This window comes from Myotis daubentonii, chromosome 2 (assembly GCF_963259705.1).
Source record: "Myotis daubentonii chromosome 2, mMyoDau2.1, whole genome shotgun sequence".
NCBI classification, from domain to species: Eukaryota; Metazoa; Chordata; class Mammalia; order Chiroptera; family Vespertilionidae; genus Myotis; species Myotis daubentonii.
The window spans coordinates 156,947,946-156,974,932 of NC_081841.1; positions in this window are offsets into that span (position 1 = coordinate 156,947,946).

The following is a 26,987-nucleotide window of genomic DNA, read 5'->3' on the forward strand; positions in this document are numbered from 1 at the left end:
CTGTCCAAAAACTGATATGTGCTTATCTTAAAGAGGTGATTTGTAAAGCTGTTTCAAGTTTTTCTTTCCAAGAATGCTGTGGTCAAAGATTAACATCTTATTTCCTCATCAGATATCCTTTTTCCATGTATTTTAATTATATTAAATAATTGGATCCAAATAGTAAAGTGTGAATTTAAGGAAAGCATCAGAAAAAAATCAACAGCGAAAATAGCTTAATTTCTGATTATAACATTTATAATACTATGTATAAAGATAATTTTTTGTCATTTCCTTTTTTAATTAAGAAAGAAAAATAAGCAAATTTGCTGAGTGTAAAAGCTAACAAAGATAAGAATAAATGTTTATTGTAGACACTCATAGCTTTGATTAGTTAAGGGAGAATTCACATCACAAAGATAAATTTCAGCCATAGAAATGAATTCTTCTGGCTGGCTTCCAGGAAATGCTGCCCTCTCCCCCCATCTCCCCCCCAAACAAACAAACAAACAAACAATGCCTCTAGGGCTATTGGATAGGTACTTTAAAAAGAGATGACGTTTTAAATTAATTTTCTAATCTGTAGAATGATGGAGTAAGAAAAGATGATTCTAAGATGTCTTTTGGGACCACATTAATGTATTTTGTTTAAGACAATAAACTTAGGATAGGATAAATATGTAATTTTTATCTAACAGGTAAGAAATCTTGATTTTTTTGTCATATTACTGCTTAGTTCATTCAAATAATACATAACTGAGACAATTCCACTTAAAGATGGTGAGTTAACACGTTTTAACTTCATTTCTAGACAACAACAAAAAAGTTAAGAGAATCAGCTGCATCTGCAAAGGAACAGTGAAATAACCTCAATTCCCAAACAACATAAAAGTAAAAAGAGAAACAACTCTTTCTTCAACATAACAAAGAAACAGCTTCAATTCCCAAGCAATGACACAAAACTCTGGTGAATATTTTTTATTGCTTTACAGTGAAATCTAGACCAAGATAGGAAAAAAAACCCCACAAATACACATGTAAAAGCCTTCATATAACTTCTTATACCTTTATCGGAAAACAGTTCTCTCTAATATCAAGTCCCACATTGCTCTAAAATCTATTAAAATATCTTCAATCAGAGTGGTGAGATGTGAGTGTACATAGGCTGTGAAGAGGAAGCTATCACATTGGTGATTGAATTCTGGTGGAAAAATATAAAACAAAAAACAAGCTAAAATAAAAAATTAAAGGTATATTAAAACAAGATGATACAGATATATGAGTAATGAACATTTCTAATAAAATATAAACAGCACATAGAATATTTTTACAAATCAATGATATAGAGGATATTGACATACAACAATACTTTTATTTGTAGAATGAAAGAGAATATTGTGCTCTAAAAATAATTCAGTTTTAAAAATATGTAATTTGCTAAAATGAAAAAGCACAAAACATTTGAAATCAAGACAGGAAAGTCATGAATGGGAAAAAATATAACTTGGCATCAGACTTTTCCATAGAAATACACAGTGGCAGGAAATTTTGGCATACTGTCTACAAATTCCTGGGAAATTAATGTCTGATGAATAATTGTATATCAATAAAGTTGTCCTATAATTAGAAGAGAAACAGATACATTATAAGAACTTACAGAATAAAGTATCTTTTGGCTTATGTTGAAATTAAAAGTATACCTTAATGATTACTAAATAAGAAAACTGAGCCAACCAAAAGACGACTCAAAGAACATAGCAATGGGAAAGTTTTCATAATAGGAACTGGTTATAACAATGCATTTATTTAATTGTAAAACATAAATTATCCACTTTATGAAATTATAAACTATAAATATCATAAACCTTATAAATAATAATAAATATGCATTTTAAACAACATATCTTGATTATGTCTAATAATATTTCATTTTAAAATTTTGATAAAGAGAAAAATGTTAAAGAAAGTAATGATATTAATTTTTTAGTTTTTTATGGAAATTTATTAACATAGTAGAGGCCCAGTGCATGAATTCGTGCACCTTGAAAGGAACTGTGGGCTGCCAGGCTGCGGTAGGCACAGGGGTGGGTCTCGGCCCACCCTCCGCAGCCCAGCCCCTCTTGCCGTGCCCTCAGTCTGCTGGAAGTCCCTCTCCCACTGCTACTGCTCCCACACACTGTTGGTGACAGCCCCACTCGCACCCACTGACGGTGCAGAGAGATTGTGGATGGCTCCAGCAGCAGGTGCGAGCAGAGCCAGAACAGTCAGTGGCTGCTTCCCAAATAGCCCCCCAGGAATAGGGGGAGGTGGAGAAGCCCTTAAGGGTGATCAGGGCCAGCAGCCGCCATTTGCACCCGCTGATGGTGCCAAGTGATCAGGACCAGTGCCGGGAATTGGCAGCGGGTGAGAGCAGGGCCAGCACCAGCAGCAGGTGCAAGCACCGGGCAGGACCACGGGAGCCAAGAGTTTTCAGTAACCACCAGAGGCTCAACCCCATGACAGTAACCAGCGCCGCAGTCCTGCCCGCCATGTTGGTCATACACCCTGGTGGTCAGCGCACGTCATAGTGACCAGTTGTTCAGTTGTTCTGTTGTTCCAGTTGTTCAACTAGTCGGTCTATTTGTATATTAATCTTTTATTATATAGGATCTTTACCTTTTAAATATATAGCTGAAAACATATAATTTAAAATATTTGTATTTTGTAACAATTTTATTATATGTCTCATTAAAATATTTAAAAATTATTTATGTTTTGCTTTTCCTCTTTGAAAATTTAAATGGAAGTATATAGATTTTATTAAATGGTATCATATATATTATTCTTTATGTACTATATAGTATAAATGTAAAATTTGACATTCTTTTTAATAATGGAAGACAACTACTGCAATAAAATACTCTCAGGGTCCTATGGAAAGAAATAAGAACTTAATGCTTCCTGAGCATTTGAAAAAGGTTTCTTCAAAAAAGTTATACCTAATATGAATCTCGATAAATAAAAAAGAGTAATAGTCCAGGGTGTGAGAGCAAGAGAGCATTTATAAATTCTCCCCAAGTGTAATATTTACACAGAGTGGGGCAAAAGTATGTTCACAGTTGTTTGTATAAAAATAATATAGTACTCATTAATAATACAAGAATAAACTCCATGTGTCATGTAATCAAAACTGTAATCCTACTTTTGGCCCACTCTGTATATTACATAGAGGATATGAAGTGACTACAGTGCTCTCATTTGGCCACAACAAACACACACAAAAACACAATTCTCCTGGAGCTGGGAGAAGGCCACATCTGCTAGCATCCTACTTCAGGTGGCCCTGGGACAGTGGATGTGATGGATCTGACCGAGCTGCACCCATCTCCCTACCCCTTTGGAAGTTCCTTTCATCTGCTGCCCTTACCTAAATTTAGACTTTAATTTGACCATCACCATCTCTGGAAACCTTTGGGACAAAGCTGTCCTCCCTGGCTTGCTGTTCACAGACCTCTCTCTCTCTATCTCTCTCTCTCCCTCTCTCCCTCTCGCTCTCTCGCTCTCTCTTTCTCAACTCCTTATTCAATATTGTACTATAAGTCCTAACCATAGAGATCAAACAAGAAGAATAAATAAAAGTCATCCAAATTGGAAAAGAGGAAGTAAAACTGTCATTATTCGCAGATGACATGATATGGCAAATAGGAAACCCTAAAGACCACCAAAATCTATGAGATTTAATAAATGAATTTGGAAGCATAGCAGGATACAAAAGTAACACCCAGAAATCTATGGCATTTTTATACACCAATAGTGAACTTTCAGAAAGAGAAACTAAAAAAAAAAATAATAATCCTATTTATAATTGCACCACCACCACCAACAAAATAAGGTTCCTAAGAATAAATTTAATCAAGGAGATAAAAGACTTGTACTTGGAAAACTACATTGAAAAAAGAGATAGAGGAAGATATAAACATGTGGAAGAATATACCATTTTCATGGATTGGTAGAATAAACATAATTAAAATGTCCATATTACCCAAAGTAATCTACTCAATGCAATCCCTATTAAAATACTAATGGAATATTTCACAAATCTAGAAAAAATGCTCCAAAAATGTATATGGAACCAAAAAAGACCCCGAATAGATGCAGTAAATTGAGAAAGAACAAAGTTGGAGGGATCACAATACCATATATCAAATTATACTACAAAGCAACTGTAACCAAAGCAGCCTGGTATTGGCACAAGAACAGGCATATAGATCAATGGAACAGAACAGACTCCAGAAATCAACCCAAACCATTACACTCAGTTAATATTTGGCAAAGGAGGCAAAAGCATATAATGGAGTCAATACATGAAATTGGACAGAAACGTGAAAAAAGAAACTAGACCACCAATTTCCACCGTACACAATAATAAACTCAAAATGGATAAAATACTTAAATGTAAGATGGGAAACCATACAAATCTTAGAAGAAATCACAGGCAGGAAATTCTCAGACATCACTTGTAGTAATATGTTTGCCAATGCATCTCCTAGGGCAAGAGATACAAAATAAAAAAAATTACAAAATGGGGCTATATCAAAATAAAAAGCTTCTGCACAGCAAAAGAAACCATCAACAAAATAATGGGCCCACTGCATGGGAAAACATATTTGCCAATGATACATCTGATAAGGGTTAATGTCCAAAATATATAAGGAACACATAAACTTAACAAAAGGAAGACAAATAATCCAATTAAAAAATGGACAGAGGACCTAAATAGACACTCCTCCAAAGTGTACATACAGATGGCCTATGAAAAAATGCTCAAAGTCACTGATCATCAGAAAGATGCAAATTAAAACAACAATGAGGTATCACCTCACACTGTCAGAATGGCTGCCATCAACAAATCAACAAATGATAAGTGCTAGTGAGGATGTGGAGTAAAGGGTATTCTAGTACACTGCTGGTGGGGGTGCAGCCACTGTGGAAAACAGTATGGAGTTTCCTGAAAAAATTAAAAATGGGACTTCCATTTGACCCAGTGATTCCACTTCTAGAAATATATCTTAAGAAACCCAAAAGACCAATCAGAAAGAATATATGCACCTCTCTGTTCATAGCAGCATAATTTAAAATAGCTAAGATCTGTAAACAGCCCAAGTGCCCATCAGTAGATGAGTGGATAAAAAAGCAGTTTTATATTTGCACCATGGAATACTATGCAGCTGTAAAAAAGAATAATCTCTTACTCTTTGAGACAGCATGAAGAGACCTGGAGAGTACTTTGCTAAGTGAAATAAGCCAGTTATAGAAAGATAAGTATCACATGATCTCACTCATATGTGGAATCTAATGAACAAAATAAACTGATGAACAAAATAGATACAGAGACATGTAAACATGGAACAGGCTGATGAATCTCAGAGGGAAAATGGGAGTGGGTAGTGGGTGGAGAGAGATTAACTGAGGAACTTAGATGCATACTAGTGGCCCAGTGCATGGATTCATGCACATTGAATGGAAATTAATTAGAAGATGGTCAGTGGGGAGGGACTGCGAGAGACGGCCAGACATACCCTGGAGCCAACCTCCTGCAGTCCCTCACCGAGCCTGTCACACCTGGGGAAGCACAGTGGGTAGAAGGGAATCTGTGGTCACCATAGCTCAGCAATAAACCAGATTCAGGACCGACAGTGCCCCAACAACAACATAACCCACAGCCGAAGGTGGAATCGTCCGGCTCCATGAGAAATCGGGCTCCCTCCTCTCTGTTTCTGGGGTGCGTCACCTGAGAACCGCTGCTGCCAAGTAACAGTTCAGCAGCTCCTGCATGGAGCGTCTGCCCCCTGGTGGTCAGTGCACATCACACCTACTTGCCGGTCAAACAGTTGCTTAGTCTTTTATATATATAGAAGATATGTGCAGCCCTAGACAGAAACAATAGTGTAGTGAAGGCCTTGAAGGGGTGGTGTAGGGTGGAGGGGGTCTATGGGGGAAAAGGGGTGGCATCTGTAATACTTTCAACAATAAAGATAAATCTTTAAAAATTTGCCTAATATGGGGGAGGGGGAGGGCACTGTGTTTACAGAGTGAAACATGTCTCTCTAAATACACTCCTACTTTTATAGCCTTAAAATAAACTTGTCTTTGAGATTTCTATTTGAAATTTATTTTGCTAGTCGCTATAGAAAACAAGAGTAAAAAAAACAAACAAACACAAGCTTAGAACACTTATAAATGTTCATGTGTTCTCATGTTATCTGAAACTTTCCTTGGGGTGGTTTCCTTGATTTTCTTGATTGATGGTAATTGCAGGCTTCATTAACTTCTCATTCTCTACTTTTATTAATGAGATTGCCATGCTGCATAGACATGCTCTGGAGGAAGAGTTGCCTCAGAGAAAGAAAGACAAATAAGCAGCTGGGGTGTACATAAGGGAAGAAGCCACCTTTGGGTGGAGGTGGATTCTCCAGCCCCAGTTGCCTGCTCATTCCTGTTTGATGAGAGAAGTCCTGCCCACTCAAGACCTTTCCAAACTCCTGAAGCACAAATTCATAAGGAAAAGAAAATGTTTGTTTTAAGTCATTAGACTTGGGGAGTGATTTTACACAGAAATAGAAAACCAAAGAAAGATGGTTATTTAGTCTCTTGGCACATCAGTTTCTTTACTGTATTTTGTAGGTTGATAATAATACCTATCTCATAAGGTCACTGTGTTCATTAAATAAGAATTGTAGTGTGCACACATTTGGGGAAAGGAAAATAAAAGTCTGGGAGATTTATAAAATCTTTTATATATACTAACTGTATATACATTACATATACACTGAGTGGCCAGATTATTATGACCACCCCATCAGTACTTCTTTGGGCAACCTTTTGCCTTCAGTACTGTGGCGATTCTTCTTGGCATTGACTCCACGAGATGTTGAAAGGTGATGCGAGGAATCTGACACCATGCCTGATGAATAGCACTGTCCAGTTCTGTGAGATATGATGGTTGTGGAACCAACTGCGTGATGGCTCTTTTAACTTCATCCCACAAATGCTCAATTGGATTGAGATCTGGTGATTGTGGGGGCCACCTAAGCAAGGTAAAGTCTCCCTTATGTTCTTGAAACCACTCCTGCACAATATGAGCACCGTGGCATGGCTCATTGTCTTGTTGGAAGAAACCATCTCCATTGGGATACGCCATCAACATGATAGGATGAACTTGATCAGCAATGATACTTAGGTATGTTGTGCTATTTAGACGTTGTTCCACATGAATTAAAGGGTCCAAATCATGGCAGGAAAACATGCCCCAAACCATAACACTGCCCCCCTTAGCTTGAAGGGTTGTACTCATACATTGGGTGCATGCTTTCATGCTGTTTCCGCCAAATTCTCACTCTGCCATCTGCATGATGCAACTGGATAAGTGATTCATTGGACCACATGACTTTTTTCCAATGCTCAACTGTCAAATACTTATATCCTTTGCAAATTGGAGATGTTTTATCTTGGTAACTGCAGACAGCAAAGGTGTTTGAACAGGACTTTGGCTTCTATATCCCATACAATGCAGTGTATGGCTAATTTGCCTACAAATTTCAGGTGATCACAATAATCTGGCCACTCAATATATATATATATCAACTACAACTTTGATAATTTTGTTGTTATCATAATGTATATTAATTGAAAAGGCTGATTTCCTAAATGATAATAGATGCAATCATAATATGAACCTATCCACATTGATATTCTGCTGTAATTAACTTTGGATTTTGAGGCATTTGCAGACTGGTGAACATAACTATGTATAGCAATGACTTAAAATTTTTCATAATACTTATAAGATAAAAAGATGAATCCAACTTGGTTTTGTAATGAATTATGTTTTCAGTATTAGCATATTTTTAAAAATATATTCTTATTGATTTCAGAAAGGAAAGGAGAGGGAGAAATGGGAACATCAATGATGAAAGAGAATCATTGATGGCTGCCTCCTGCATGCCCACTTCTGGGGATTTAGTCTGCAGCCCAAGCATGTACCCTTGGCCGGATTCAAACCCAGGACACTTCAGTCCACAGGCCCACACTCTATCCACTGAGCCAAACCAGCTAGGGCCAGTATTATAATATTTTAAATTTATGAATTGTCTCAATATTTTTAGTTGTTTTATTTTTGTCAGGGTTAAAGGTCTCTTGAGAAATACTCCTAATTTGTTTGCTATTTCAAGTCATTCATCCCTAATATCATGAGGGCATTGGAAACATAAACAAGAATTTCATACAAATCAACTAAACAACTAAGAAATTAAATAGCCAGTGGGAAGCATGAGACTAAACAAAACCAAAGTAAGAAAATAACTCATTCTAATTGGTAAGAAAATATCACTTTAAAATATTAATAACAAAATATGTTTTCATTGGTGCTTTTTTCACTTTATAGAAATAATAGTAATAACATATACAATGTCTCTATGTTCCTTATAAAACATTTAAGTATATTATTTTAATTTTTTATATTCAACATATAAATACAAGAGGAAATCTCTTTAAATGGTAGAATTGGTAGAATCAAAATCTCTTCTTTTGCAAAGAAATCAGTGTGGTTGGATACAGAATAATTAATAATTCAAAAATGTCAAGTTATTCTATCAACATATTTACCTGAAAATTTGTTTAACAGAGACATAATATCTTAACATGTTTAGGGTAAGCTATTAAAGTGATGATATAATATTGGTAATATTATACACAATGCAAAGGCATTGCACGCAGAGATGGAAATTTTCTCAGACAACTGATTGTATTCATAAGTCATGGACTGTTGAGGAGCTCCAGTGGCGCAATCGGTTAGCACGCGGTACTTATAAGTCACGGACTGTTGAAACAGTTTCCTCTGTGTAGAACATTCTTTTCTTAGCTATTCATGACTTGATCTATAACTTCATTTTGTCTCTGATTCTATTTATCAGGAAAGGGTAAATTATGCTGCAGTAAAAAAATGAACACACAGTTTAATGCTTTAGTCTACTAATGATACTTCACATATCCAATCACTTATTAAATTTATAATACTTATCAGATAGTCTCATCTAAATACAATAGGGTTGGAGATACATGGAACAATTAATTAATTGATCCAAATTATTGTTTCTTAGCAGTCCTTTTGTTTACTGAGTAAATATCCCACTATTTCCTTCCTCTCACACTTAGAGCACTCAACTTATCTCCAAAGTAGGTAAGCGGAAAGTCCAGCGAGGCACTGAATTCATATTGAAGGCCAGGATCTAAGTGTACCATATGGTGTTCTCTATAATCCCATTCAGTTGGACTTCCTATATATTAAAAAAACACACACACAAGTTTTCTCTTCTCCCCACTACAATTAATGCAGAACAGAAAAATGGAGACAGATAATAAAGAGGAGAGAGAGAGGGAGGGAGGGAGAGAGAGAGAGAGAGAGAGAGAGAGAGAGAGAGAGAGAGAAAGAAAGAAAGAAAGAAAGAAAGAAAGAAAGAAAGAAAGAAAGAAAGAAAGAAAGAAAGAAAGAAAGAAAGAAAGAAAGAAAGAAAGAAAGAATGGAAATACTCAGCAATTACTCTTGCAATTGTGAGAGGCCCTCACCTTGGGGATATGAAATGTTTCTTGATTAGGCATTGATTTTGCTCCCTGGAAGAACTATCCTTCCCACCATTAACTGTGGCCTCTTACAGTTCTTCATTTTTCATTTATCCTCTTTGGCCACTTATGAATTGTGCTTGGTGGAATGCTTTCCTTGGGAGGAATCAGTCTTCTCATTCTTCTCCCTGCCTCAGAAAGATCGAGGGCCCAAGCAGGCAAAAACAGTCATTTCTTCTTCACAAATAATCTCTTTCTTGTAATTTGTTGCCAATAGCAGTTTCACAGCAGTTGTTTTCGTTTATATGGCTGTCCTACAAAATACTACAGACTGAGTGGCCTAAACAACATAAACTTACTTTCTCATAGTTTTGTGGGTAGAAGTCTTAAGGTCAAGGTGTCACTAGATTTGATTTCTCCTAAGGCCTTTCTCCTTGTCTTGCAAGTGGTGACCATCTCTCTGTGTCCGCACATGGCCTGCCTCTGTGCCCTTGCACTCCTGGTGTCTGTTTCTCTTTTTTCAAGGTCACACTGGACTAGGACCCCACCCTTATGACCTCATTCACTCTAATCACCTCTTTGAAGTCTCTGTCTTTAAATACACTCGCATTAATGTTTAAGACTCCAAAATAGGAAAATTAGGGAAACACAATTCAGTCCATAACAGCAAACAACATTATTACTAATATTTTATTTTCCAACTTCTTTCTCTAGAAATGTAATTTTATTGAGTACATGATCTGCCTCCCAAGAAGCTTCAGGAGAGATTTAACTTTGTTTTTCATTGTGAATCATGACTTGCCCTCTTTCCAGCCTCTTATATTAGGTTCTTCAATAACTGTAGCTAACTACTAAGATGCTACCATACTTTTGGTAATGGATTCTGTCTTGGCCAGGATAGACTAGTTGTGCTGTGCTAACAAATCAACACTCAAATCTCAGTAAGTTAAAGCAATAAAGATACAATATATCTCATTATTTTACAATAGAAGCCCGTTGCACGAAGATTCATGCAATAGGCCTTCCTTCCCCTGGCTGCCGGCACCGGTTTTCCTCCGGCATCCAAGACCCAGGCCTTTGGTCCAGCTGCAGCAAGGCTTGGCTTCTCTGCTCCGGCTGCAGCGAGGCTTGGCTCAGTGGAGAAGCCAAACCTTTCAGTCTTCAGTCTTCAGTCTTCAGTTTTCAGTCTGACCTGCATATGCAAATTAACCGCCATCTTTGTTGGGTTAATTTGCATAGTTGCTCTGATTGGCTGGTGGGCGTAGCAGAGTGACACCAATTTGAATGTTTCTCTTTTATTAGTGTAGATGTTGTTATTCTGTGAGTAGAAACTAAAGGGAACAGGTAGTGTTCCTAATACACATAGTCACTCAAAAATGCAGGCTCATGGAGGATCCACTAATTTACAGAATAAGTATCTTCCTCAGATGGCATAGCAGGGGAAGAAAAATACTAAAGAATCATGAGTAAACTTTATACTACCACACCATAAAAGTGACTTATTGTAATTCCAACTCATATCATATCACTCAAAAAGAGTCACAGGTGCTCATTTAAGGGAAACATAGGTGACAAGTAAAATATTTGCAGAACGATAATAAAACAACATTTAAAACTTGGAAATCAATTGAGAGTACTGCACGTCATTTCAATATCATGTTTGGGCATTCTTCTTAACAAACCTATGTAAGAATTGTCTAATTTTCTAGAATTTTTCTGCTTGAGTCTTATTATCTGTTTGATTAGAGCCAAGACTGTTTTAATACACATTAACTTGGAGAGATAATTGACAGATACATGTTCTATGAGTCCTGTGCTATTGTTTTTGGTTTTTTTTTACTTTTTTGCTATAATACTTTGATAGCATTTACCATCTCAGTTGAAACATAACCTGGTTGGAGAGTTCCCTCCTAACACTATAAATGTTTTATTGCTCTATATAAAATTTTGCCACCTGACATATCAGAAGTTTATTTATTAAATGGTCATAATATAATTGTCCTTATGAAATAAATGGACTATATGAGTAATTACACTGTTTTCTAAAACTATGCACCCCTAAGTTAGAAGACTATTTGCCAGATAGTGTTTCCTATACTCAATAAATATTCAAGGAATGATTTAAAGAAATCATTCTGTAACTCAAAAAACCAAGCCTCTCAAACCTTTGATTTATTATTTTTTTGGTACAATACAACAATTAGTAACAGGGACTCTAAATTTAAATAACACCTTTAGCATCTTGAAAGTTAAATTTATTAAAGTAAAGGAAACAAAAACAAGAGTTATCCATGTTCAATGGGTTAGGCAAACAAGTATTCTAAAATAATGCATCATAAAGTCATATATAAATTTTCCAGAAATGCTCTAAAGTTCATTAATGTACTGTCTGAGCATTGGCTTAACTAGTTGGTGGCTCTTTTCAAGCTTAATATGCATTTTCTCATATTCAAGCATTAATTTTTATTAATATGATTAGAGGCCCTGGTGCACAAAAATTTGTGCACTGGAGGGGGCGTCCCTCAGCCCAGCTTGCCCCCTATCACATACTGGGAGCCCTCAGGGGATGTCCTACTCCCTGCTCCCTGCTCCCCTTGAGGAGCGGGCCTAAGCTACAGTCTGGCCTCCCTTTGTGGGAGGAGACCGGGCTGATCAGGGGAAGGCACCAGCCCCATCACCCTGCTGCTGCAGCCACTGCCAGTCACCGCAGCCACCAAGGTGTTTTCATCAACAGGGACTCCAGTCCCTTTACCATGAAAAAATGACAACTTTCTTTAGGCATTTTCAAGATGTGTCTTTCATAGGATAGGACCTTTCTTTCTTTCTTTCTTTCTTTATCCTCACCTGAGGATATGTTTCCATTGATTTTTAGAGAATGTGGAAGAGAAAGGGAAAGACAGAGAGAAACATCAAAGTGAAAGGAACACTTTGATTGGTTGCCTCCTGCATGAGTCCTGACCTGGGCCCAGGCCAGGGAGGAGACTGCAACCTAGGTACATGCCCTTAGTCAGAATTGAACCCAGACCCAGCAGTGGGCAGGCCGAGGCATTTTCCACTGAGGAAAACCAGCTAGGACAGGATATGACATTTCTTAACCCTCCAGCAGCTGACCTTCCTTTTTTTCTCCAGGAGTGTGGTAAAAAACCTTAGATCACCTATTTGGATTCTTATTACCCAAGTTACTAAGAATATTACCAGTGGCATACAGGGAACTAAGCCAATGAGTAGTCAGAAAAGGTGTTTCCTCTGTAGTTCACACCAATTGCCGGCTTGGCCTGGCCCCTGCTACCCGCAATCTCTGGCACCACCCCTGCCCAGACCTAAGGCCTCTGGCTGAGTCATTAGCCCTGGGCAGGGGACCTCCAGCTCCCTCAATCTTTGGCTCAGCCCCTGCAGCCCGCCAACGCCAGCTCCCTCCCTGCTCCCCACAATTGCTGGCTCCACCCCTGCACAGGCCTAATGCCTCTGGCCAAGGCCTTAGGCCTGGGCAGGGAACCCCCAGCTCCTAACATCGCCAGCTTCACCCATGCTATCCTTGATTGCTGGAATCGCCCCTGCCCAGACCTAATGCCTCTGGCCAGGCATTAGGTCTGGGCAGGGGACCCCCAGCTCCCCACGATTGCCAACTCAGCCCCTGCTCCCTGCGATTGCTGGCTCCGCCCGTGCCTAGGCGTAATGCCTCTCATCGAGGCATTAGGCCTGGGAAGGGGACCCCCAGCTCCCACCATCGCCGGCTATGCCCCTGCCCAGGCCTAATGCCTCTGGCCAAGGCATTCGGCCTGGGCAGGGGACTCCCAGCTCCCCGCGATCTCCCGCTCCGCCCTTGCCTAGGCCTAACGCCTCTGACCGACCCCCTGCTCCTCACGATCGCCAACTCGGCCCCTGCTCCCCGCGATGGCTGGTTCCACCCCTGCCCAGGCCTAATGCCTCTGACCAAGGCATTAGGCCTGGGCAGAGGACCCCCAGCTCCCACCATCGCCGGCTCTGACCCTGCTACCCACAATCTCTGGCACCACCCCTGCCCAGACCTAAGGCCTCTGGCGGAGGCATTAGACCTGGACAGGGGACCCTCAGCTCTCTGTGATTTCCCACTCCACCCATGTCCAGGCCTAATGCCTGTGGCCAAGGCATTAGCCCTGGGCAGGGGACCCCCAGCTCCCATCGCCGGCTCCGCCCCTGCTTCCCGTGATCACTTGCAGGGGCAGGCAAAGGCATCCTGGTTCTCTGATCACGGGCCGGGGGCCGCCTTTGCCCTGTCACCCGGTTCTTGGCTGCCACCTCGGTTTCCGATCGCTGTCAGCAGCAGGGGGCTTCTTCTGTCCTTCCCCTTTCACCTCCCAGCATTGCGCCTATGTATGCAAATTAACCACCATCTTTGTTGGCGGTTAACTGCCATCTTTGTTGGTATTTAATTTGAATATCACCCTGATTAGCCAATGGGAAGCGTAGCGAAGGTAAGGTCAATTACCATGTTTGTCTTTTATTAGTGTAGATACTGTATGCTCTTAAGATTTATGTATTTTATTAGTTTATCCAGCTTTTTAACTGAGAAAAGATTATATAAAATTTATTGTAAAGATAAAAAGTTCTCCAGAGTTGGCCTTGACATTAGGTATTAATTTCTAACCCTGTATCAACTCTGTAGCATGAATTCTGTAGAAAAAGTTTCACTTGCACAAACAGGCATCAAGCAACTCATTTCTCTAGCTGCCTTGACTTCTCCTCTTGCCACAATAAATCTTTGTGTTCTGCAGGGACTCATTTCTCTCTTGCTCTTCCTTATTTATGTCAATATGCTTTCAAATTCATGCCAACCTGTTCAGAGGCTTATTTTGAGGATGACACATTTCTTATTTTTGCTGAGAGAGTGTAAGAAGGATTAATATAGTCTTGCATTCAAGATTAATGTAGTTGCATACCAAAAACTGGCTAGCGGTGCGACTCAGCTTTTCAGCAACCACTTATCATGAAACTTGGACACCATAATATTCACATAAATATTTCTAAGCAACATAATATCCATGGGAGATCATGAATTTAAAATTTACTCAGCTGTTTTCTTTAAAGAAGTTATATTTTGTATTTATCTCTCTGACTTTCCTAATAATCATATTTCATAGTTGACAGAAAAACCACCATGTTGCTCTATTTAGCACACTGATTTTCACTTTTACCTATGAAAAGTAAGGTACCTGTTTAAGATACTGCAAACATTACATTATACAGTGAATTTTTCATGGGTAAAATGACATGTATTTGAAAGTTTTCAACTATTGAAACACATATGAACCTGGTTATTTTTCTTTTCAACAAACATATTTGAGAGATACTCACTAAAAAATATCTTGAAATAAGTGACTAGTAAATTGAATTTAATTCATTCATATGGATATATATTAATTTAATTCAACAAATAGTTATTCAATTTTATAGTTTTATAGCATTTATTATATGTGAACATTACACATATTACATGGGGTAAAAGTTTGATTACCTTTACATGACACAAATTATCGGTCTTAATCTAAAGTTTACCTACCTTTCCACCTTGCTCTCCTGCCAGTGACCTCATCTTCATCCATGTATCTTACTGTATTACTCTTTAAAGTTCCCTAAATATTCTGTGCTATCATGTCAAATACATAATACTGCTCTCCAAACAGCAAGCTCTTCCTCCATCCTTTTTTTAAAATATATTTTATTGATTTTTTTACAGAGAGGAAGGGAGAGAGATAGAGAGTTAGAAACATTGATGAGAGAGAAACATCGATCAGCTGCCTCCTGCACATCTCCTACTGGGGATTTTCCCCGCAACCCAGGTACATGCCCTTGACCGGAATCGAACCTGGGACCTTTCAGTCTGTAGGCCGACGCTCTATCCACTGAGCCAAACTGGTTTCGGCTTCCTCCATCTTTTTAATACATCTGATTCTTCTATGCATCCATTCCTCCATGCTTGTCAGGACCCTAAATGTATATTATCCCATCTGGAAAATTTTTATTCATTGCCTGGACTTAGTTAAGTGTTTTTCCTCTGTGTTCAATAATCCTCGCCTACATGTCTTCATAATGGGACTTGTCATATTCCATTGTAATTTGTTTCCTTAACTCCCCACCCCAAGAAGATTCTGCTATCCTTGCAAGCAGTTATTATAGGTAACTCACTTCTTTATTCAGTACTTTGGAGACTCATATTTTCTATTTGAAGTTCTTGTTAAGTTAATGACATTCTTGTTAATGACAAAGAATAGGAGAACTATATGGACTGTTTTTCATCTCATTGGTTAAAAAAAAGTTCCCTTTACTCAATAAAAACACAATAACCATAGAAATCTGGTGCCATCATTTAAAATTTTTAAAAAGTTTTGATGGAGGAAGATGTCAGTGAAAAACCAAGGATGAAAAGATATAATGGGGGAAAGGACATGATCTTAGTTTTGTACTTGAGCCAGCTTTTTACCTATTTAGTTAAGTTTAGTTAAGTACCTGGCTTGTGTAGGGGCCTCCCTCATTAGCAAAGGGAATTTGTTGAAAATAAAATTCGAAGTTACAATCTGAATTTTCTTTTGCTTTCTCATGTATTCTAGAGTTTATTAAATTATCTGGAGATCAGTAATTGGTAATTGAGAATTAGGAAACATTAGCAAATTCTAGCCACAGTTTAGGCATTTTAAAATGCTTACAAGAAGTTTTAGTCCATAAAATGAAAAAAAAAAAATGTTTCAAATGACAAACTTTGTTCCTAACTTTTTTTTGTCAAGAAACCTTTCTTATACTTTGAGAAGAAAACAAGCCCCAACAAAGGCTTTGCCCAAGACTAGTCCAGAGCTTATGAGGCTAAGCTTCCACTCAAATAGAACATCTGAAAACAGTCATACCTTTAAAAGAAAATTTCTTTTTTATCTTTCTTTTTCATGACCTTCTTAGGCAACACTCCTTCGGCATCTGAGTGGTGGCATAGAACATGGAACACTTCTAAGTGATCCCATATCAATACCCCAACTCTTTCAGGAACATTGGGAGTGGCTAGTTCTCTGGACAGTCTCCCTCCCCTTAGTTACAACAGAGTAGTTTCCTATGGCCGCTAAAACAAATTATTACAATACAATTTTATGATTGCAGCTCTGGAGGTCATAAATTCAAAATGGGTCTCACTGAGCTAAAGCAAAGTGTTGGCAGACTGCATTCCTTCTGGAGGTAACAGGGGAGAATCTGTTTCCTTGCCTTTACAAGTTATAGAGACTGTCTGCATTCCTTGGCTCCTGCCTCTTCTTCCATCTTCAAAATCAGCAGCTTAGCATCTTCATATCTCCCTGGATACCAACTCTCCTTATAGGACCCTGTGGATACCTGTGACCACCCTAACAATCCACAGTCATCTCCCTGTATCAAGGGCAACTGATTGGCAACCTTAATTCTTACCTTGCCAAATAAAATAGCATGGGACTAATGTAGAGTAGATGGCCATTACATTCAAAGTATAACTATCAGTAAGTGGTGAGTATTATTAATTACATTAATTAATATGTTTGATATGGGTCCTGTATTTTATTCATCTTGATATTTCTCACAATAATTTTATAGTGATATATTGGTTACATCCGTTATAAATATACTAGAGGCCTGTTGCACGAAAAGATTCGTGCAATAGGCCTTCCCTTCCCCTGGCTGCCGGCACCAGTTTTCCTCCGACACCCGGGACCCAGGCCTTCGCTCCAGCTGGAGCCGCCTTCAGTCTTTGCTGCTCTGGCCAGAGCCGCCTTCAAGCCTGAGCTGCTCTGGCAGGAGCTGCCTTCAGTCTTCACTCCGCCGCTTTGTGCATACGTATGCAAATTAACCACCATCTTTGTTGGCAGTTAATTAGCATGTCTCACTGATTAGCCAATGGGAGGCATAGCAAAGGTATGGTCAATTACCATGTTTGTCTATTATTAGATAGAAGGTATGTATGTATAAAATAAAAGCATAATATGCTAATTAGACCAGACATCCTTTGGGAAGTCCTTCCAGGATGAAGCCAGGGCTGTAGCCGCAGGATCCAGGTATCCGCCTGAGCCTGTGAGGGAGGGATCCAGGCAGCCGCCATGGCTGCGAATGCCTACTCTTGCATGAATTTCATGCATCAGGCCTCTGGTAATATATGTCTGGTATATTGATTAGTCAGCATTCAGTTGGCAAAAGTGACATAAATCCAACAGAAGTTTTCTTAAATTAAAATAGAAAATATATGCACAGTCCATGGCACAGACAGTAGTGTGGTGAAGGTCTGGGAGGGGTTGGTGCAGGGTGGAGGGAGTCAATGAGGAAAAAAAAAGGGGGATATCTGTAATACTTTCAACAATAAAGATAAATTAAAAAAATATTTTTATTGAAATGATGAGACTGGTTAATAAAATTATATAGATTTCAAATGTATGATTCCATAATACATCATCTGTATAATGTATTGTGTGGTCACCATCCAAAATCAAGTCTCTTTGCATCACCATTTATTTCCTCTCTACCCTCTTCTACCTACCCCCACATCCCTTTCCCTCTGTTGTCCATGTCTATGAGTTGTTGTTTGTTGTTTTGTGTGTTTTTTGGTTAATCCCTTCATCTTTTTCAACCAACCCCCCAGGCTCCCTACCCTCTGACAGCTGCCAGTCTGTTTTCTGTATCTATAAGTCTGTTTCTGTTTCCTGTTAGTATGTTGTTCATTAGATTCTACATATAAGTAAAATAATATGGTAGTTGCCTTTCTCAGACTAGCTCATTTTACTTAGCATAATAGTCTCCAGGTCCATCCATGCAATTGCAAGGGGTAAGATTTCCTTCTTTTTTTATGGCTGAGTAATATTCCATTGTGTAAATGTGCCACAGCTTTTTTATCCACTCATCTACTGCTGAGCACTTGGGCTGCTTCCAAATCTGAGCTATTGCAAATAATGTTGCAATGAACATAGGGGTACTTATATTCTTTCAATTTAGTGTTTTGGGTTTCTTCAGGTATATTCACAACAGTTGAATTGCTGGGTCATAATCCAGTTCCATTTTTGTTTGTTTGTTTGTTTGTGGAAACAAAATACTGTTTTCCACAGGGCTGCATCCATCTATCATAAGATTATATCTTTCTGGACATTCACACTGTAGAAGTTATAGACATCATAGCATTTCAGACATGATGTATTTCCTTTAAGGCTATTTTAATACATATATAGTCAAATATTAATTTGAAAATAAACACCTTCATCACTTTTCATATAAATTATGTTTCTCTTTCCACTAATATAGTTTAAGCAAACCTTATGATATGTGAAGATTAGACTGGTGAGACTGGTTTATTGGGAGTGAAATAATTTTTTCCATACTGTGAAGTACATTAATTGGATCTATGAATACAGACTACCAATGAATGAAAAATGGAAATTAGACAGATGATAACCAGGATGATTATAACATTTCCTCAGATGATAGGTTTCATCCTGACAGGTTACTTTCAGACTATAAGGTTTGACCTCCTTAGAGAATTTACCTAAGAACCTTGCAACTGTAGCCCTGGCTGCTGTGACTCAGTTAGTTAAAGCTTGTCCCATGCATTAAGAGGTTACTTCTTAGATTCCTAGTTATTGGTCAAAGAGCAGTTCCATTTTTTTTTAAAGGGGAGAATGATGATTTTTATTTTTTTAAATGTATTTTATTGATTTTTTTACAGAGAGGAAAGGAGAGGGATAGAGAGTTAGAAACATCGATGAGAGAGAAACATCGATCAGCTACCTCCTGCACACTCCCTAGTGGGGATGTGCCCGCAACCAAGGTACATGCACTTGACCGGAATCAAACCTTGGACCCTTGAGTCCACAGGCTGATGCTCTATCCACTGAGCAAAACTGGTTAGGGTGAGCAGTTCCATTTTTAATTTTTTGAGGATACACCAACTGTTTTCCAGCCACTACCCCATTTCTGCATTCCTACCAACAATGCACATGGGTTATATTTTCTGCACATACTGGCTAGCACTTGTTGTTTGTTGATTTACCGATAGTAGCTATTCTGACAGGTGTGAGCTGATAGCCATATCTTGTAATGTAATTAATTATCTAGAAAGATAGGGGCCCTATCTTCCATTAAATCTCTGTGAGAGGGTCAGAACCTAACTTCATTAATCATCAATTAACCAAACAGATGGCCTACTCACTTTGAAAACTCTCCCCCTCAGCTCATCCCAGCACTTTAAAATCTCCCTGATTTTTTTTCCCAGTGGAATTGAGTTCAATATCTCTCCCTTCTTTTAATACTCTTGAATAAAGTCTCTCTTGCCTGTTTTAACTTGTCTGGTGCAAATTTTCTTTGCCAGTGTTAATACTCAGATGATAGCTGTCCTTTCTATCTTTCAAATACTCTGCTTCCTAATGAATAAAAATATAAGAATATTCTTTACTAGTTATTGATTTGAAATACAAGGTACAACTATACTAATCAATCATTTCTAATTTGTATAAATTATAAAAGTTATAAATTACGTTATTTTTGTTATATCAATTATAAAAGAATATTATTTATGCTTTCTTAAAAGAAAAATTGTTGTAATCTAATGATCTTCTAACATAATCTATACTAATAAAAGGGTAATATGCTAATTAGACCAGGAGACCTTCTGGGAGACCTTCCAGACGTCCTTCCAGACAAAACTATGGTGGTAGGGCTGAGGCAGAGGTGGTTAGGGAAGACCAGGCCAGAAGGGGAGGGCAGTTGGGGGTGATCAGACCAGCAGAGGGGACAGTTCAGGGCAAGCAGACCAGCTGCGGGAACAGTTGGGGATGAACAGGCCAGCTGGAGGGGCAGTTGGGGGCAAGCAGGCTGGCGGGGGGGGGGGGGTGGCGGCAGTTGGGGGTGAGCAGGCTGGAAGCAGAGTGGCTAGGGGTGATTAGGCAGGTGGGTAGGTTAGCGGTTAGGAGTCAGTGGTCCTGGATTGAGAGAGGGATGTCTGACTGCCGGTTTGTGGGATCGGGCCTAAACTGGCAGCCAAACATCCCCCGAAGGGTCCCAGATTGGAGAGGATGCAGGCCGGGCTGAGGGACACACACCCCCCTGCACAAATTTTGTGCACCAGGCCACTAGTCTATAATAATAATGGACAGCATCAATGTTAATCATGCTGTAATTTTATAGAATAATATTTTAAAGATTTAAAATGCTAGAAAATTAATCCTCTGTCCAATATACATCACTTCATACAGGAAGAAAGTGCTTTACATTTTTTTAATCTACTATATACAATCCAGGCACTATCATATTTAACTCATGTATATTCTCAATTATACTTGTTATATAATTTTACACCAAAATGTTTTATAAAATATTAACTGGTACCTTATAAAATACAGATTAGTTTGTGCTATAGTAACAGAAACAAAAATCCTTAATCTCATTTGTTTGTCACATTAAGTTATTATTTCTTCCTCACATAAAGTCCATTACAGGTCTCCTGACTCTCCGAGAGGCTGTACTCCAAGTTGCCAATTCAGGATCCCTGCTGGAAGGAAAGAGTGGAGAACCGCACACCAGTTGCTAAGTGCCTCCAGGAAGAAGGAATGGGTATCTATCCCACTTATACTTAAAGGTCAACTAAATAACATGGACATATCTAAGTTTCATGATATGAGCAAATTAAATCCCTGCATATTCCCAGCAGTAGCAATAATGTCTGATCATCTATTTTCATACTAAAAGTTACTTGCTTGAACTGAACTATTTTATTTTTTTAATATAGAAATTCAACAGAAAACTAGCATTAACATGTATATGAGTTTAAATTCTAACACAAATTTAACTAGACTTTCTAATCTCTTATCAAGAAGCTGGAGATAACCATCTCATTTTTATTATAATGGTTTGGAAGTTATATTTCTTTAGTTTGCTTGATTTGAAAATAAACATTAAACAGAAACATTAAATGGGAATTAGCATAATGGCTCTTGAATTGAGAAGGCAAATTTCATAACCTTGGTTAATATCTTTCCCTATATTTAGTCATTTTAACATTTCATAGACTGACTCTTTTCTATAATGAAACCATTGGCTTTTGATAATCTGGAGATTACTTGTAATATTGTTTATGATATTTATTTTTCCACTTGCAATATTTTCATTCAGTGTTGTTCAAAAAGAATCTGTTGTACCCTACAGATTTAATATCATCTTCCTCCAATTTTTCCTACCTATGCTAGCCATTATTTTGTAATAGAAGTTTGTATCATCTCAGTGCTATATTAATCACAGAAAGAAAATTACATTTTTACTCATTATACTTTCATTTTAACTTCTAATGCAAAAATAGCCTGGAATGATTTCAATATTTATCCAACAGAAATGATTCCTGAGTATCAGGACCCTGAGAAACCTCGCAAGTATTCGGTCTCAAATATTTGCCAATATTTACATACTGTTTTCCCCCAAAAAACATAGCAAGTGTCTCCCTTGCAAGTGAATACACACGCCCACAGAGTCAATTCCAAAAGGAAATAGAGAACATTAAGACTGAAATTCTCCATGCTACTACTTTTTAGTCACTTTTAATATGAGTTCTCTTTATGTCAAATTTTAAAGATTGGAATGAACTAAAGAAATTATAACTACACAAGAAATACTAAGTTATTAATACATATGTGAAGTATTTTTATTGCAATTTCTACATTAACCCTGCTCACATGCTAACTTTTTAAATATGTTTTTATTGATTTTAGAGAGAGAGGATGTGAGAGGGAGAAACATTGATGAGAGAGAAACATGGATCAGATGCTTCATACACGGCCCCTACCGAGGATCTAGCCCACAATCTGGGCATGTGCCCTGACCTGGAATCAAACCGATAACCTCTTGGTGCATAGGAAGAAGCTCAACTAACTGAGCCACACTGGCCAGGGCAGCATGGTAACTTTTGAAAAACTGGATCTCAGCCATTTGCTCTACTTTCATTGATACTCTCACTGCTCAAGAACCCTAAAGTCTTCTAGTCAAACTCACTTTCATGAACCACCTGGGGTTTCCTCTGCAATGTTGATGCGTAGTATAAGGGAATTGGCAAAAACCAATTCCTGCTTTCTAATGCCTATGATAAAAAGAACGAATGAATATGAAATTCAAATAATACTTGCCTTATTTTCCCTATAGTTCATGGTAGTGTGATTGGATGGAATCAGAGCTCATCCAGCAATTATGATGATGCCAAAATTTCTATTTGGGTCCAGGTTCATTGTCTTGTGAAATCAACGAATGAGTTCACAAAGAGGTAAGTGGAAGCTAAGTTTACTGAGGAAAAGTTGGACGCCCTGTATCAGCGAGCAGCAGGGAGGGGGCCCAAACTGGGTTTCTGGTGAAGCTTCTTTGACTCAGATTCTAAAGTCCCTTGCCACTTAAGCCAGTCATAGAGAAGGTACAGCTGGGATTCCAGGAGAGCCAAAAGCAGGCCAGTGTCCAGAGCTTCTGTTCCATGTCATAGCTGAATGTAGTTCAGCATCTAAGCTAATTAAAGTCCATTAGTCCATGTGTGGAGACCCATATGGCCATAAGCCACATGGGTGCAGGGGAGCATTCCCCTGCCTCAGGAGAGCCAGGAACCCAGTGTGCCAGAGAGAGAAGGGACTGTGCTTCTTTGTCTAGGCCCACAGTGGTTCTCAACCTTCTGGCTCTTTAAATACAGTTCCTCATGTTGTGACCCCCCAACCATAAAATTATTTTCGTTGCTACTTAATAACTGTAATTTTGCTACTGTTATGAATCATAATGTAAATATCTGATATGCAGGATGGTCTTAGGCGACCCCTGTGAAAGGGTCGTTCGACCCCCAAAGGGTCACGACCCACAGGTTGAGAACCGCTGGTCTAGGGGTAGATATACGTCTTGCTAGATTCTGATTGGTTATTTCAAAAAATTCTGCCTTAGTAATATCCATACATTTTAAAGCTCATATGTCTTAAGCACACCCTTCTTTCCCAGCTGGGTTGCCTTAGTAACTCCAGCCTAGCTGGGTCCAGTTGTAGGTCATTTTTTTCTGTGTCTGTGGTTTCTCTCAGAACAGTGTGCAGTCAGCTGGTCAGTCAGCAAGCTGCATTCTGCCCGCGTCTGCAGCGCTCCACTTACCACCCCCACCCCCTGTCCATCCTGTGGTCCCATCCCTGATTACCTAGCCCTCTTCTATCTCCTCAGTAACACTGGTGAGTAGAAATTCCATCCTCAAAGACTGATTACTGCAAGAGACACAGTCTATGACTATGCTGAAACAGGGAGACCGTAAGACAACTCTTGGATTTGGGGATGATTTACCATGGCTGACCTCTTTTTTCTTTAAGTAGTTAATTCTACTTCACTATAACGTATGTTAATATAGAATGGAGCTGGATTAATTTTCCTTTCAAGAAATTCATAAATATTATGGGAATCCTAAGACCATAACAGGAAAGGATTAGTATGACCAGTGATGGCGAACCTCTTGAGCTCGGCATGTCAGCATTTTGAAAAACCCTAACTTAACTCTGGTGCCGTGTCACATGTAGAAATTTTTTTGATATTTGCAACCATAGTAAAACAAAGATTTATATTTTTGATATTTATTTCATATATTTAAATGCCATTTAACAAAGGAAAATCAACCAAAAAAATGAGCTTGCATGTCACCTCTGACACACATGTCATGGGTTCACCATCACTGGTATAGACAGTGGGTAGACTGTATGGTCTGCTATTATTGGAAGCAGGTGACTCAAGCACTACACTCTAGGGAAATTTTATGTCATGATATTTGCACTTTGACCTTTTAAGATAAACTCTCCAGCTCCATATTTAAAGGCTTAGTATAACAGAATTAACTTTGTACTGTTATATTGTAAATAAGAAGATGCCTTAATCAATAAGCCAAATTTATTTGGAGTCCTTTTCATTTCACTAGTGCTAGCGGGCCCAGAGGAAATCTTGCCTCTCAAATTCTGGGGCCCAATATGGTGGAAGTCTTTCCTATTTATATGTTTTTCAGTTCTTTGTTTTCCAAATTTGGAATGAGACTTTCGGACCTTCTGAGAAAAAGTCCTGTGTGCTGGGAAGGGGCTGTGAGACCATATCTCAAGGCCTGGCCTGGCGCCAACACTGACAACTCTGTCTAGGGCACAGTTTATGACCTCTTTGGAATGGGAGTAGTCTTATTTTTCTCTATTATTTAAGCAATCAAATGTTTACAGAAGCCAGAATAGCAGTGTTAAATTTTAAATAGCAGTTTTTACCCAAGATGGAGGTTACTATGCTTCAGTACCTCTGATGCGGGAAAATTGGACTGGAACACATGGTGTTCCTCTGGGAAGATGGTTCCCGGGCTTGTCCAGTGAAGTTGAAGAATGAAACCTCGGACGAAAGGTGGTACAGTAAAAGGTGGAAATTTATTAAGAAACAAGCACAGGCTCCCATGTGGGGAGGGGGAAAGAGTCCCACTAAGTCCCTTTTCCTTCGGTTTATAAAGGCTGTAGATCTTTTTGCCTTGATATCCCCTCTGATTGGCCACTATCCCCTTAGATTTGTTACTATAGCAACTCCAGAGCTCAGACCTCACGTGAGGTAGTGAGGCTCTCTTCTTCTCCCTTATTGTTTCCCTATTCCCTTTGGGCTTTCCTCTTCCATCTCTGAATGAGGGGCGTCCTTCCCTTTATTTTGTAAATGAATACCTTCTGCTGTTTCCAGCTCCCTCGTTCTATGGAAATGTACCTTTTGCAGCTGTCAGCTCCCTTATTCTATGGAATTCTGCCTTCTGCAACTCTGTAGCCTGTGCTTTTTCCATGGGCCCTTTAATTTCTAAAATTTCCTAAACCTGCCTATTTTACTCCTAAAAACTCCTTTCATCTCTAATACTGGCTTTAGTAAATTTTATCAATGATAATCTGTCATTGCTGATCAATAATTCTATTTAAATTTGCTTTAAAATCACACCTTGCTATTAGACTACTTTTATAAATGGGGGTCATGCCCTGGCTGGTTGGCTTAGTTGTTTGGAGAATAGTCTCACACATTAAAATGGTTACCCGCCGAAACCGGTTTGGCTCAGTGGATAGAGCGTCGGCCTGCGGACTGAAAGGTCCCAGGTTCAATTCCGGTCAAGGGCATGTACCTGGGTTGCGGGCATATTCCCAGTGGGAGATGTGCAGGAGGCAGCTGATCTATGTTTCTCTCTCATCGATGTTTCTAACTATCTCTCTCCCTTCCTCTCTGTAAAAAATCAATAAAATATATTTTAAAAAAAATGGTTACCCGTTTGAGTCCCGGTCAGGGCACATACCTAGGTTGCAGGTTCCATTCCCAGTAGGCAACCAATTTCTTTCACATTGGTGTTTCTCTCTTTCTCTTGCTTCTTTCTATTTTCCCCTTACTTCCTCTCTCTGAAAATAAAAACATATCCTCAGAAGAGGGTTATAAAAAAAACTCAAAAAGGGAGTACATTTGTTAGGGGCAGAAATAGAATATTGGGGACTAGCTATAATTAGAAGAAATATCAATCAAGCACTATTAACCATGATTGTTTGTTCTGATTCAAGAAAGCACATTCTAACCTGGTTGGGAGTTATAATGCCCCTGGGACATGGGAGTTAACTTGGAAATGCAGCTCTAGGAGATGAGAGATGGGAGTATCCATACTGCTATTATCATGGGAAGATTAGCAACCTTCATGTGGAAAGGAAACAATGGAGCCCCAAGTCCCACCCCCAGCCCTTTGCAAACCCCCAGCTCACATTACCTGTAATCTGTAACCATTATACCCATTCTTATTCCGTTTGCCTACTTCCCCATGCAATCTTTGTCCTTTTACCCCACATTAAGCAGCTGGTTTATGAGGGTGTGGGTGCAGAGCAGATTTTTGTGGATGAACTGCTGATCTCCCATACTGCCAGCATTATTAGAATAAACACTCATACATGATTCAACCCTATGTCTGCTTAATTGGCTCAAATAGTGACAAGGCAGCCCAGACCCATGGGTTGTCTGGTTTAATATTGGGAGAGTTAATATAAATGTTTAAGACATAAATGATTCACAGTTGTGGAAATGAATGGCAAAATATCATTTGGTTATATTAACTATTTGATCAGGACACCAAACTTTTCATCTTTTCTTTAAAAGGAGTAAGAACATATGAAGGGTAGCAGTGGGTTCTATGCCTGACTCTCATAATTAAATATGTTCCCTTCACAAATAAACCTTCTGGGCCTACTATTCAGGATTGGGGGAGTTGATTATGCAGGTTACCCTTATTCCTTACCATTCTGTGGTTTTTATTCTGAAGTGTTGCTTATACTTTAGATAGTTTTTCATCTGCTAGTTTGATAAAGATACTAAATAATTTTGTTAAGCATAAAAGGCAATGTAATATGCATACAAATTGCTTGGCTCTGCCA